Source organism: Chiloscyllium plagiosum, chromosome 9, assembly GCF_004010195.1.
Source record: "Chiloscyllium plagiosum isolate BGI_BamShark_2017 chromosome 9, ASM401019v2, whole genome shotgun sequence".
In the NCBI taxonomy this organism is placed as follows: domain Eukaryota; kingdom Metazoa; phylum Chordata; class Chondrichthyes; order Orectolobiformes; family Hemiscylliidae; genus Chiloscyllium; species Chiloscyllium plagiosum.
Genome location: NC_057718.1, coordinates 94,165,444 through 94,178,688, shown reverse-complemented (window position 1 = coordinate 94,178,688; position 13,245 = coordinate 94,165,444).

Here is a 13,245-nt window from a genome sequence, read left to right as displayed (position 1 = left end):
TCCTTGGCATTACTTTACACCAATTAAACCTTTTCCTGAATAATCTGGCTCAGATTGGTTTAAAGGGATTTAAAATGGTGCTGTCATGAGTAATTTCCTTAAGAAGCTATTTCCTTCCTGATGGAGTTCTGACCTGTGTCGATGTGGAGATTATCCATTTGCAAGGTTTTGTGGTTAACAATGCGGGGGGTTGAATTAAACTAATGTGCCCATCATTGACAACATACAATATAAACTGGCCCAAATAGGGTGGTCCTGCCTGCCCAGAACGTTTAAGTATGCATTACCTGTTGTTATAGTCTAAGCCCTCTTAGATCACCCTCAGTGCAGGATGTGGATTGTACCTTTGTTAAGTGCTGACTGCTTGCTGAGTTACTGTACTGAGATAGAATGACACTGACATTAAACACATTTACACCTCATTGACTTCATGCAGCCCCAACCAAACTTGACTTTCTTCACTTAGGAAGTGACGTTCGACTTGTGATACAGACAGACTGGAGGGGGCAAGGGACACTTCCTGGTGTTAAAATAACACAGCTGCTCGGCTTTCTCTTTAGCACACATCATTTTTTGTTAACAGAGTGGAACTTGCAAATGCCTCATCCGCACTGCAGTGCTGTCATGCATCTATTACCAATAGGAAGGGGTGGTGGGTGATGATCGCCCCTCTCATCAGGACGTTCCCATAGACTTTAGGGCCACTGAGCTAGAAGATAAGCTCACAATGGAGTTGCAGCTATAGTCAAATAGTACAACTTTGAAACAATTATTTTCCATCTTCAAAAAAATGTTGCAGAGAATGCGTTGGGCTAGTACACTGCTTAGGCAGTTCACAATGAACTGTGAGTTCCAGAACACGAATTGCAACTCTAAACACAGATTATCAAACGGGTTTCATCTCTGATGAACTGACTTCACATGGCTGCTTTTTCAAAAATGCATGAAATAAAACTGGAACGCTTCCATGAAACATTAAATACAGCAGTGAAACTTGTGATTTTTGTCATTTACATAAATGATTTGGATGCGAGCATAAGAGGTATAGTTAGTAAGTTTGCAGATGACACCAAAATTGTCATTTTGGACAGCAAAGAGGGTTGCCTCAGATTACAACAGGATCTTGACCAGATGGGCCAATGGGCTGAGAAGTGGCAGATGGAGTTTAATTCAGATAAATGTGAGGTGCTGTGTTTTGGGAAAGGTCCTAGGGAGTGTTGCTGAACAAAGAGACCTTGGAGTGCAGGTTCATAGCTCCTTGAAAGTGGAGTCACAGGTAGATAGGATAATGAAGAAGGCGTTTGGTATGCATTCCTTTATTGGTCAGAGTTTTGAGTACATGAGTTGGGAGGTCATGTCATGGCTGTACAGGACATTGGTTAGGCAACTGTTGGAATATTGCGTGCAATTCTAGTCTCCTTCCTATCGGAAAGATGTTGTGAAACTTGAAAGGGTTCAGAAAAGATTTACAAGGATGTTGCCAGGTTTGGAGGATTTGAGCTACAGGGAGAGGCTGAATAGGCTGGGGCTGTTTTCCCTGGAACGTCGGAGGCTGAGGGGTGACCTTATAGAGGTTTACAAAATTATGAGGGGCATGGATAGGGTGGATAGGCAAAGTCTTTTCCCTGGGGTCTGGGAGTCCAGAACTAGAGGGCATAGGTTTAGGGTGAGAGGGAAAAGATATAAAAGAGTCCTACGGGGCAACTTTTTCACACAGAGAGTGGTTTGTGCGTGGAATGAGCTGCCAGAGGATGTGGTGGAGGCTGGTACAATTGCAACATTTAAGAGGCATTTGGATGGGTATATGAATAGGAAGGGTTTCGAGGGTTATGAGCCGAGTGCTGGCAGGTGGGACTAGATTGGGTTGAAATATCTGGTCGGCATGGACGGGTTGGACCGAAGGGTCTGTTTCAATGCTGTACATCTCTATGACTCTATGATCTTTGTCTCTATGTGCAGAGAGTCTACTAAGGGTCTTTTCATCAGGCTGTTTTAACAATAGCAGAACAACTCCGCCACACTGCCCACTACAGAAGCCATGATGTGGAGGAGCTGATGTTGGACTGGGGTTGACAAGGTTAAAAGTCACACAACACTAGTTATAGTTCAATAGGTTTATTTGGAAGTACTAGCTTTTGGGGTGCTGTTCCTTCATCAGATGGCTGTGAGCAGGATCATAAGACACAGAAGCCACCAGTTAATTGGAGGCAGCCCAGAAACAATTGTTTTTTCATCAATTGAGGGCCTGTTGGCAGTGAAAAACAATTCAGGTTTCACCAATATAACAATATCAATGTAAAATATCCCATGTCACCATTTAATGTTGAAGTCTTTGATATTTTTTATAGTTTCTTTGGACTAACTTGCTGTAGGGTGCCAGGTATACATTTCTGGTGACACATTCCATGTGGTAGCTGTCATCATTTCCACATATTGTCACAGAATATGCCTATACCTACTATACCCAGTGCCAATAATTTAAGGTCCTGACCATCCTGAATGATCAAATCTGTCACTCTGCCTTTCTCCTAGGAATCAGAAAGTAGAATGTTATTATGGTCAACAAGCTGTAAGTGTAAAGGAATTTGTATTTACTTTACAATCTAACTCCTTTTTCTTCATTTGAAAAGCAAACTTATTACAATCAAGAAAAGCTTGAGGAGACAGTGAGGTCTGCAGATGTTGGAGATCAGAGTTGAGAGTGTGTTGCTGGAAAGGCACAGCAGGTCAGGCAGCATCTGAGGAGCAGGAAAATCGATATTTCGATTCCTGACTTGGCCAAGTCTCAGAGAGATTGAGAAGGAGAGTCCTTCACGGTAACCTCAGCCAATGCACGAATTGAATCCACTTGTTGGCGTATATTGTATATCAGACCGACTGCCCACCTGACTGAGCTAACCAACCCTTTAGCCATGAATTGTGCATTCAAAGACAATTCCTGATGAAGGGCTTCGACCTGAAACATCGATTTTCCTGCTCCTAACCTGCTGTGCTTTTCCAAGAAAAGTTTGAGTCCAGTATAACTCTTCTTCAGAAGGAAGTGTTCTGAAGAAGGATCACGTTAGACTCGAAATTGTTAACTCTGTTTCTCTCTCCACAGATGCTGCCAGACCTTCTGAGTTTCTTCAGCCTTTTCTGTGATGATTTCAGATTTCCAGCACCCGCAGTATTTCACTTTTGCAGAATACGTTATTTCACATTTTTCTACATTGGGCATCATCCCCGATTTCACAATGCTCATCACAATTTGACATCCATCCATCCCAGTTTGGTATAATCAGTAAAATATTGATATTATTGCCTTCAAAATCCAAATCCAGATCATTTCTGCGCATTTAGCAATGAACAGTCTTTTAACACAAATCCAGACTTGTCAAACAACAAGCCCTCTGTGAGAGATTTTTCAATAGTTGATTGATTGATGTATTATTGTCACATGTACTGAGATACATTGAAAAATGTTCTGCATATTACACAGGCAGATCGTACCATACAAAGTGCATCAGGGGAGCAGAACAGAGTGCAGAATACAGTGTAACAGCGATAGAGAAGGTGTAGAGAGAGACATCAGAATTAACATTTGAGAAGCCCATTCAAACGCCTGATAACAGTGGGGCAGAAGTTGTTCTTGAATTTATTTGTATGTGTATTAAAACTTTTATATCTCCTGCCCAACGGAAGAAGGTGGAAGAGAATATAACTGGGATGGGAGGGGTCTTTGAAGATGTTGGTTGCTTTCCTGAGGCAGTGGGAAGTGTCGACGGAGTCAATGGATGGAAGGCTGGTTTGCATGATGGGCTGGGCTGTGTTCACCACTCTCTGTAGTTTCTTGTGGCCTTGGGAAGAGGTGGCTACCCGTCAAGTATTGCACCAAAAACAATTGAAATCAGGCCAGGATGTGCATCCCTGGATTAAATTGCTGCATTATAAAAACAAAGGCATAATTTAAAAATTATCCAAAAAAAAACAAAAGGACGTTGGAAATCTGAAACATGAACAGAAATTGCTGGAGAAACTCATCAGCTCTGACAGCATCAATGGGAGAAAGTAGAGTCAATGTTTCAGGTCCAGTGACCTTTCCTCAGCACTGATTCTAGTTAGAAAAAAATATATATGAAAAGACTATCTCTTCCTAGTCACAATCAGTTCTGAAGAAAAGTCACTGGACCTGAATCATTGACTCTGTTCTCCCTCCACAGATGCTGCCTGGCTTAAAAGATTATAGTTCCACAAGTAAAGAAGAAGAAGCAGTTAACCTTTACCTTACTGGCAACACATGCTGGGTGTGGGTGAGAGGGTGTTGTAATTTCACTTCTACACCTAGTATCTGAATTTATTCCATCTGTAAAATGTCTATTTTATCAGATTTGCCAATTGTCATGACCCAATATTTGTTGGCAGTGAAGAACATGAATAATATGTTACCTAGATGGCACCTAGGCAGCACTGTGGCTCAGTGGTTAGCACTGCTACCACTGTTAGCACAAGGGACTTGAATTCGATTCCAGCCTTGGGCGACTGTCTGCGTGGAGTTTGCGCATTCTCCCCGTGTCTGTGCAGGTTTCCTCCCACAGTTTAAAGATGTGCAAGTTGGGTGGATTGGCCATGCTACATTTGGGTGGCACGGTGGCACAGTGGTTAGCACTGCTGCCTCACAGTGCCAGAGACCCTGGTTCAATTCCCGTCTCAGGCAACTGTCTGTGTGGTGTTTGCACATTCTCCCTGTGTCTGTATGGGTTTCCTCCCACAGTCCAAAGATGTGCAAGTTAGGTGAATTGGCCATGCAAAGTTGTCCGTAGTGTTAGGTGAATGGGTAAACATAGGGGGTTGCTCTTTGGAGGGCCGGTGTAGACTTGTTGGGCCGAAGGATCTGTTTCCACACTGTAAGTAATGTAATGTAACCTAACCTAAATTACCCTGTAGTGTGCATGGTCAGTGGATTAAGCCATGGAAAATGCAGGGTGATAGGGTTGGGGTGGGATGATTTGCAGAGGGTCAGTGTGGGCTGAATGGCCTGCTTTCATACTGATAGGGTAGGGATTCTATGATTCTTATCCTATTGGACCATAGGGCTGCTCTTTAATGAGAGAAAGACGACTGGTGGTAGTTCAACTTGGCCAAGTCTCAGAGAGATTGAGAAGAAAAGTCCTTCACAGTAACCTCAGCCAATGCAGGAATTGAATCCACTTGTTGGCGTTGTACTTGTATAACAGACCAACAGCTAACCCACCCCTTAGCCATGAATTGTGCATTCAAAGACAATTTAATGTGTTTACCAGAGTATAACAGTGAGTGTGAAATTAGATTGTACCAATCTTCCTCATTGTGTGGAGTCAGAGCAAGCACCAACTCTAATGTCTCCTCATCTCTCCCCGAAAAGAAACAGTACCTGGCAGCTTCAGTCTTTTTATTATGCTGCGTACTCTCCTCACTATATGTGGAGTGTAGTAATGTCCAAGTTTACTTTATTTTCTTCAAACGGGGCAAACAGCAGTATGCCATTGCGAACATGTGAGAACTTCATATCCACGTACATCAGAATCACCAGAAGTATTATGGCACAGAATGAAGCCATTGGGCCCATCGTGCTTTCCCCTGAAGGAATCAAGATGTCCCCTTCTGCAGACATTATGAATGCTGGCCACAACCACCAACTCAGAATGGTCAGCACTCAGAAAGTCACATGTGCATCATTGGAAAGTCAGTCCATTCCAAGCAGAGCTAAAACTGGAGAGTTTTATTTGCTGGTGCAGTGCATTTTCAAAAACAAAAACACAATAAAATGACAATGGCAAAATTGCAAAGCAATAAAACAAAAGCAAAATGTTTTGGTTAAAACTGAATGGTGGAATTAAATGGCACGATAGTGATGTTTCGATAGAAATAACTGCCTTTCTGTGCTTTAAAAACACCACTAGATGGGGCTCAGAGCACCCAGCAACTAAAGCCTCAGACTGCTACAGATTTCAACAAGTATTGTTCAAGGAATGTTCAGGCATTGCAATCACCAAAATTAATAATAGATCATTACATTGCAATAACGGGGTCTAACAACAGGGTTGAAACTTTATTGCTGGAACAGCACAGCAGGTCAGGCAGCATCCAGGGAACAGGAGATTCGACGTTTCGGGCACAGGCCCTTGGGCCCAAGGCGGCACGGTGGTACAGTGGTTAGCACTGCTGCTTCACAGCGCCAGGGACCTGGGTTCGATTCCAGCTTCAGGCAACCGTCTGTGAGGAGTTTGCACATTCTCCCTATGTCTGCATGGATATGCTCTGGTTTCCTCCGACAGTCCAAAGATGTGCAGGTTAGGTGAATTGACCATGCTTAAAATTGCCCATAGTGCTTAGGGATATGCAGGTTAGGTGCATTAGACAGGGGTAAATGTAGAGTAATAGGATTGGTGGGGGGATGGGTCTGGAGGGTCAGTGTGGACTAGTTGGGCTGAAGTGCCTGTTTCTACACTGGAGGGGATTCTGATCATTTATGCAGTACATATGGCAAGTAATATGTAACACGCAATGTAGTTGATTGCAGATTGCCTGCAGCATATTCCATTTATAATGCCCTCTTCATTGCTTCAGAATGTCCCAACTGTCTTTACAATCAGTTAACCACTTCTAAAGTGCAGTCAACAGAGAGCAAATATATTATAGCTGCAAGTATAAAATATTAGGGTGATGATTAATCAAGACTGTGTATTTCCAGTGGAATCATTTGCAAACCACATAGTTAATGTAAATTCGTTGGGTTTAATAATTTCAAATCCTAATCATTTTTCCTTTTCTCTCCCTCTGGAATTAAGAAGAATTCACTAACAGACTCGAGACCTTAACTCTGTCTCTCTTTCCACAGCTCACTAATGCCCTTTTAGGAAAGGTAATGTCTTTGTGTGACTACATGTGATTGAGTTTGAAATGGCCCTGCCACGTCATTTAGTTCAAGAAAAAGCTAGGGATGGACAACAAATGCTTTCTTTGCCAGTAATGTCCATGGAGGAATGGTGGGCGGGAGGGGATAATTTAAGGCCATTTTAATAGTGATTTTTTTTTAGTTACATTGCATTTTTTGGGGGTTATGACCTGGCCTCTGGTATTTCAGAACAGGGGAATGGCCAAGAGTCAGAAAACTCTCAATATGAATGTGATTAGAAACATGAAGAACACTGACATAAAAGTCATCCAGAATTAAAACTGGCAAGTGCTCTCTCAGCCCAGCAGTGCTGACATTGTGTTCACAACAGCATTCAGATCACTGCCAACTCAGAGATCCTCACTAAAATAGACACCTTTGAATTCATTGTAGAAACAGACATTATAGATAGAAGCCATTGGCCCCACTGTCCCTATGTAGATTCTTTAAAGACTTTTTCCAATTTTTCCCATTACGTTATCTTCTACCCCATAGCCCAGTAAGTTCCCCTTTTAGGTACTTATTCAATTTCCTTTTAAAAGTTATATTAAAACTGCTTATGTCTCCCTTTGCATGAGTTAGAAATGCAATCAGTTTCTTGGAATAAATTTTGAAGTATGGGTGATTACATTGCTTTGCTGTAAGCCAAGTAGACACTGCTGAAACAAAGTGAGTTTTGGCAAGTCTGATGCGGTCGGTTTGCAGGGAACAGAAATGAATTCTTGGTGATTTGTTCACTAGTTTCACTCCTGTTTAAAGCTGAGGTTGTTGTGGTTCAAGACATCTTTTCTATTATTTGGCTTTTAACGTTTAATGTTTTATCATGGTACTGTGGTACAGGATTGGAAGATCATTTGTGCCCAGCTAAGTCATAGAGGTCTACAGCACATTGAATCTACACCAGCCATATACTATAATCCCATTTTCCACCAACTGCCCATAGCTTTATGGACATCTCACTACTTCTTAAATATGACGAGCATTTTTTCCTCCATCTCCCTTAGAAGCGTGTGGACTAGTTGGGCTGAAGTGCCTGTTTCTACACTGGAGGGGATTCTGATCATTTATGCAGTACATATGGCAAGTAATATGCAAGACATCTTTTCTATTATTCGGCTTTTAACGTTTAATGTTTTATCATGGTACTGTGGTACAGGATTGGAAGATCATTTGTGCCCAGCTAAGTCATAGAGGTCTACAGCACATTGAATCTACACCAGCCATATACTATAATCCCATTTTCCACCAACTGCCCATAGCTTTATGGACATCTCACTACTTCTTAAATATGACGAGCATTTTTTCCTCCATCTCCCTTAGAAGCTGTGAGTTCCACATTCCTACCACCCTTGAGGTGAAAATGTTTTCATATACCCTCTGAATCTCCTGTCCCTTGCCTTACATCCATGTCCCTCATTGTTGATCACTCCATCAAAGGGAAAAGCTTCTTCCCATCTACCCTGTCTAGGCCTCACATTATTTTATCTCAATCATGCACAATCACAGTTTCCTCTGCGCCAAGGAAAACAATCCAATCTCTCTTTACAAACTCTCCATCCAAGGCAACATCCTGGTAAATCTCATCTGTGCCACCTACAAAGCAATCACATCCTTTCTATATTACGGATTCCAGATTTGCAGTCACTACTCTAGCTGTGGTCTAACCAACATTCTGTATAATTCCAGCATCACCTCACTGCTCGTAAATTCTATGTCTCAGCTAAGGAAGTATTCCACATCTCATGTTAACTACTATATCTCCCTGTCCCACTACCTTAAGGGACCAGTTGGCATGCACATCCAAGTTCCTCTGATCCTCAATGCTTCAGAGGGTCCGACCATTCATTAACTGCTTTCGGTGATTTAATGGAGCCTTCAGAGGTTACAATTTGTCCTAAGAGGTTATATTGAGAGACGACAAAATGAAAGATCTTCCTCAACATGAGAATTCTGAGTTCTGTCAGTGCCTCACATTTAAAACAGCAAAACATGTTTCGAAATCTACAGCCTTTCACTGTTCAAGAAAGGAAAAGCAAAGTTCATATTCGGAGTGTCGACCGTTGGTGAAATCTGTCCCCTCCCGAGTTTTTGATTGGGAAATGTTGGTGAAGGGTCAAGTTCTGTTGGAACAGGAAAGGCCAAGGCTGAAAGAGGAGATGGAGAAAACCGAAAAAAAAACTCAATCTGACTAACCAAATTCTGTGAAACAGATCCAGCAAAGAAAAGGACTCAAACATAAGAAATGTTAGAAAATTCCTTTTGGGTCTGTTGAATGACTGAAGGAGAAAAATAGTTATCATTCTAATGCAAGGAAAATTATTTTTGAAATGAAGTTGCATTTTGTTGCGGGTGAGGTAAACAAACAAAGTCAGCATATGTACAAACATACACTCAGTGGGGTGGCACAGTTAGAACTGTTGCCTCATTGCTAGGGACCTGAGTTCGATTCCAGCCCACCTTGGGTGACTGACTGTGAGGACTATGCACGTTCACCCCTGTGTTTGTGTGGGTTTCCTCTGGGTGCTCCGGTTTCCTCCCACAGTCCAACAATGTGCAGGTTAGATGGATTGGCCAGGCTAAATTGCCCTATAGTACCTAAGGTGCATTAGCCGTGGCAAATGTGGAGTTATGGGGATAGGGTAGAGGGGTTGGAATACTCTTTGGAGGCTTGATGCAGACTTGATGGGCTGGATGGCCTCTGTCTGCACTGTGGGGATGTTTCAACAAATATTGAGAAAGACTGATTTCCCTCAATGGTCCAATGTTAACCCTGCTGTGTTTTTTTTTGCACTGCATGTGGGAATGAATATTCTCTGCTAGGTGAATTCCACAATGTAAGGGAAACACAAGAGTGCAAATGGGTGGGACTGACGTCTTATCTTTCCTTCACCAATAGCACCAGCCTTTCTCAGCATCTGTTCATTTAATGCATCAGCTCCCCAGTTAGTAGTTCATTATCTGGAGGAGCCCATCCAACAAAGAGAAAGACACACCTAGAGCCCTCTTGTGCACAGTGATAGTGTCCCTATCCCTCGACCAGGATGCCTGGGTTCAATTCCCACCTGCTCCAGAGGTGTGTAATAACATCTCTGAACAGGTTGATTAGATAAACCGAAATAAATATTTTTAAAAATCATCTATCTTCAGTACCTTGTGATGAAGTTCCTTGAAATTAGGCAACTCAACACAGCCCATTCCAGGAGTGTAGGAGTTTGAGGAGTGACCGTATAGAGGTTTATAAAATCATGAGGGGCACAGACAGGGTGTACAGCAATGGTCTTTTCCCTACGTTAGGGGAGTTCAAAACTAGAGGGTATAGGCTTAAGGTGAGAGGAGAAAGATTTAAAAGGGACATGAGGGGCAACTTTTTCAAACAGAGGGTGGTGCCTGAGTGGAACAAGCTGCCAAAAGACGTGGTAAATCTAGGTGCAGTTACAACATTTAAAAAATATTTTTACACGAACATGAGTAGGAAAGGTTTAGAGGGATATGGATTATGGGAAACCTGGCATGGACGAGTTGGACCACAGGCTCTGTATTCCATGCTGCATGACTCTCTGATTCTTTAATACACTTTTAGCAGTTGCAATTGTAAACTGTTCTTTGTGGATAATTCTACTCTGGAGGAGGAGGCCCTAACATGCCTACCACTGCCACCCTGAAACCTGGCTGTTCAGCACAGCATCATCTTCATGGAATCACGGAAGATGCAAGGACAAGTTAATGGGATTGTGAAAATAAAACACATGAAGTCCTTGGTTTAATTAATTGAAATTCAGAGTACAGCAGTAAGATAAACCCTTGGAACTGAACTAAATCATTCTCAAGCATTGTATCCATCTCTGTGCACCACACTTCAGAAAGGATATCAAGGACTTGAAGAGGTTACAAGTAACATTTGAAATCTGTGCATAGTGTTGACTAGCAGGCGCTGGTCTAAATTGGTGTAAGAAGGGCATCTTAAATTTTAGATTTAATGTTGATCTCACTCTTTGCACACCTTCTCTGCAGCTGTAACACTTTATTCCTCGCTCTATTCTACTACCCAATGCACTTTGTATGGTACGAACTGTCTCTACTGCACACTAAACAAAACATTTCACTATGCCTAGGTACATGTGACAATAATAAATCAAATCAAAGAAGTAAGGCCAATTATAGCAGTCATTGTTCAATTCTGGTTTACCTGTAACTGTCTCTGAATTTCAAGAACTTGGACTGAGCAAAGAACATATCACAGATTCAAACAAAAATTAGAATAACACCAAAATAAAGAAATCTCAATCTTCTGAAGGAGCTCAGTTATTCCACTTAAAATAAGGAACCTTTAGGTGAAATGCAATGATGTTCAAACTACTGGAAGAGTAAACTCTTTCCAAATACTAAAAGACACAAATGCAAGATCAGAGATAGCTGGAAAAGCTCAGCAGGTCTGGCAGCATCTGTGCAGAGAAATCAGAATTAACGTTTCGAGTCCACCCAATTCTGAGGTATTGTCACCCGAAAGGTTGACTCTGATTTCTCATCACAAAGGTGTAGCCAGACCTGCTGAGCTGGTCCAGCAACTCCCGATTTCGTTTCTGCATCCGCAGTTCTTTTGGTTTTGTATTGACAAATATAAGACAGACGGCAGTACAGTATTCAGCAAGTTGCCTTGATGGGGTACGCTGTGCATGAAACTGTTTGAATTGTAACATCCAAAACAAAAGTACACTATAAACGGCTACACCTGCCGAGCTGCGTGCAAAGAGTAAAAAAAAGGGATTGAAACTGATTGCACGGCTGAAATATAGTTTCCACGTCCAGATGAAAGAAAAAAAAATACTGACCCGCTACACTTTGTAGAGGTGGGATACGTGGATGTTCATAATGTTGCAAAACCGGAAGGCGGATTCTCATCGAATAGACGGTGTTTGGAACAATGGACGAGCCAAGGTGGCCAGGACTTCTTGTGGTGGGATCACCAGAAGGAGTGTGCCAACAGGGGGAGCCCTTGTCCAGCTTTATTCCTGTTTATCATAGAATCATTAAAGTCCTGATAGCCCAAATTATTCAATGTCCTCTGCATTGAGAGTCATAGAGTCATAGAGATGTACAGCAAGGAAACAGACCCTTCGGTCCAACCCGTCCATACTGACCAGATATCCCAACCCAATCTAGTCCCACCTGCCAGCACCCGGCCCATATCCCTCCAAATCCTTCCTATTCATATACCCAACCGAGAGAGCAGCCCTCTGACCCCTAAGGACGATGTTGACGTTTTTTTAGAACATTGTAACATCAGAGATTTTTATTTGTTTGTTACTGCGCTGCACCAGAGAAAATGCTCCAATATTAATTAAAACCAGCACTGAGCCAAAAGTGCCTTATCTAAGCTGCGTGGCATAATCAGGTGTTGCTTTTTTTTTCATTTTGTTGTTGCTGCTAACAATTTTTTTAAAAGTTTGAGTAACACTGCCCTCCAGACAGCAAATACAAAGAAGGACAACTTTTACAGCTGTGAGGATTGTGAGCCAGACGAGATGTTTTTCAGTAAACATTTACTCCGGGGAGGTAAATGCTGCTGAAGAAACAAGGACGGCCCACAAATTCACCGGGGGGAGGGGGGGTGGGGTGAAGGAAAATAAAACATTTATAAACTGTATGAGTCAACAGCAAAAAGCCCCATAACATTGGTGTTGTTTGCATTAGCCGGGTACACCCGTTAAAAGTGATGAGGGGGGGGGGGTTCAAATCTGTCCTTGCTCCACCCACCCCCTTCAAATTGGGGGCCACGTTAAAGAAACTGCAGAGCTTTCGAATTATGCCTCCTTTCGAACAATCACTAAATTATTTATTATGGTTTTGTCTTTCAGTAGCAGTTTAATAATGCGTTTGTTCTTATTTCCCTCAGGCTGCGTGGGTGTTTTGGACTTGCTGTTACTGTCCCAGACACCTCTTGTGATTTTGATAAGGATGCACTGAACAGGACCTTCCATTCACTGAACTGGCTTGCCACAACCTCCTGTCACAGCAGTGGGGCCAGTTCCTTTTGGAGTCTGGAATCTGCTGCCTGTCTAAAATATACCTCAGACATCCTGAAACATCCGTTCTGTAGTCTCCTAATAGGACACAGAAAATGCTGTGACACCTCCACTGTCCTCTCTCTCTCGACAGGTGAAGTAAGGATGAAGTGTGCAGTATAACTCTGGTGTTGTCCGCATTGTGCCCTCGCGTTAGGAACTCTTGTCACTGTCAGCTGTTAACATACTGCAGGGTTTACTGAAAATGCACCACATTTCCTCCCTCACATTCACTCACCCCCTCCCCCCACAACAAAACACAATTAAACG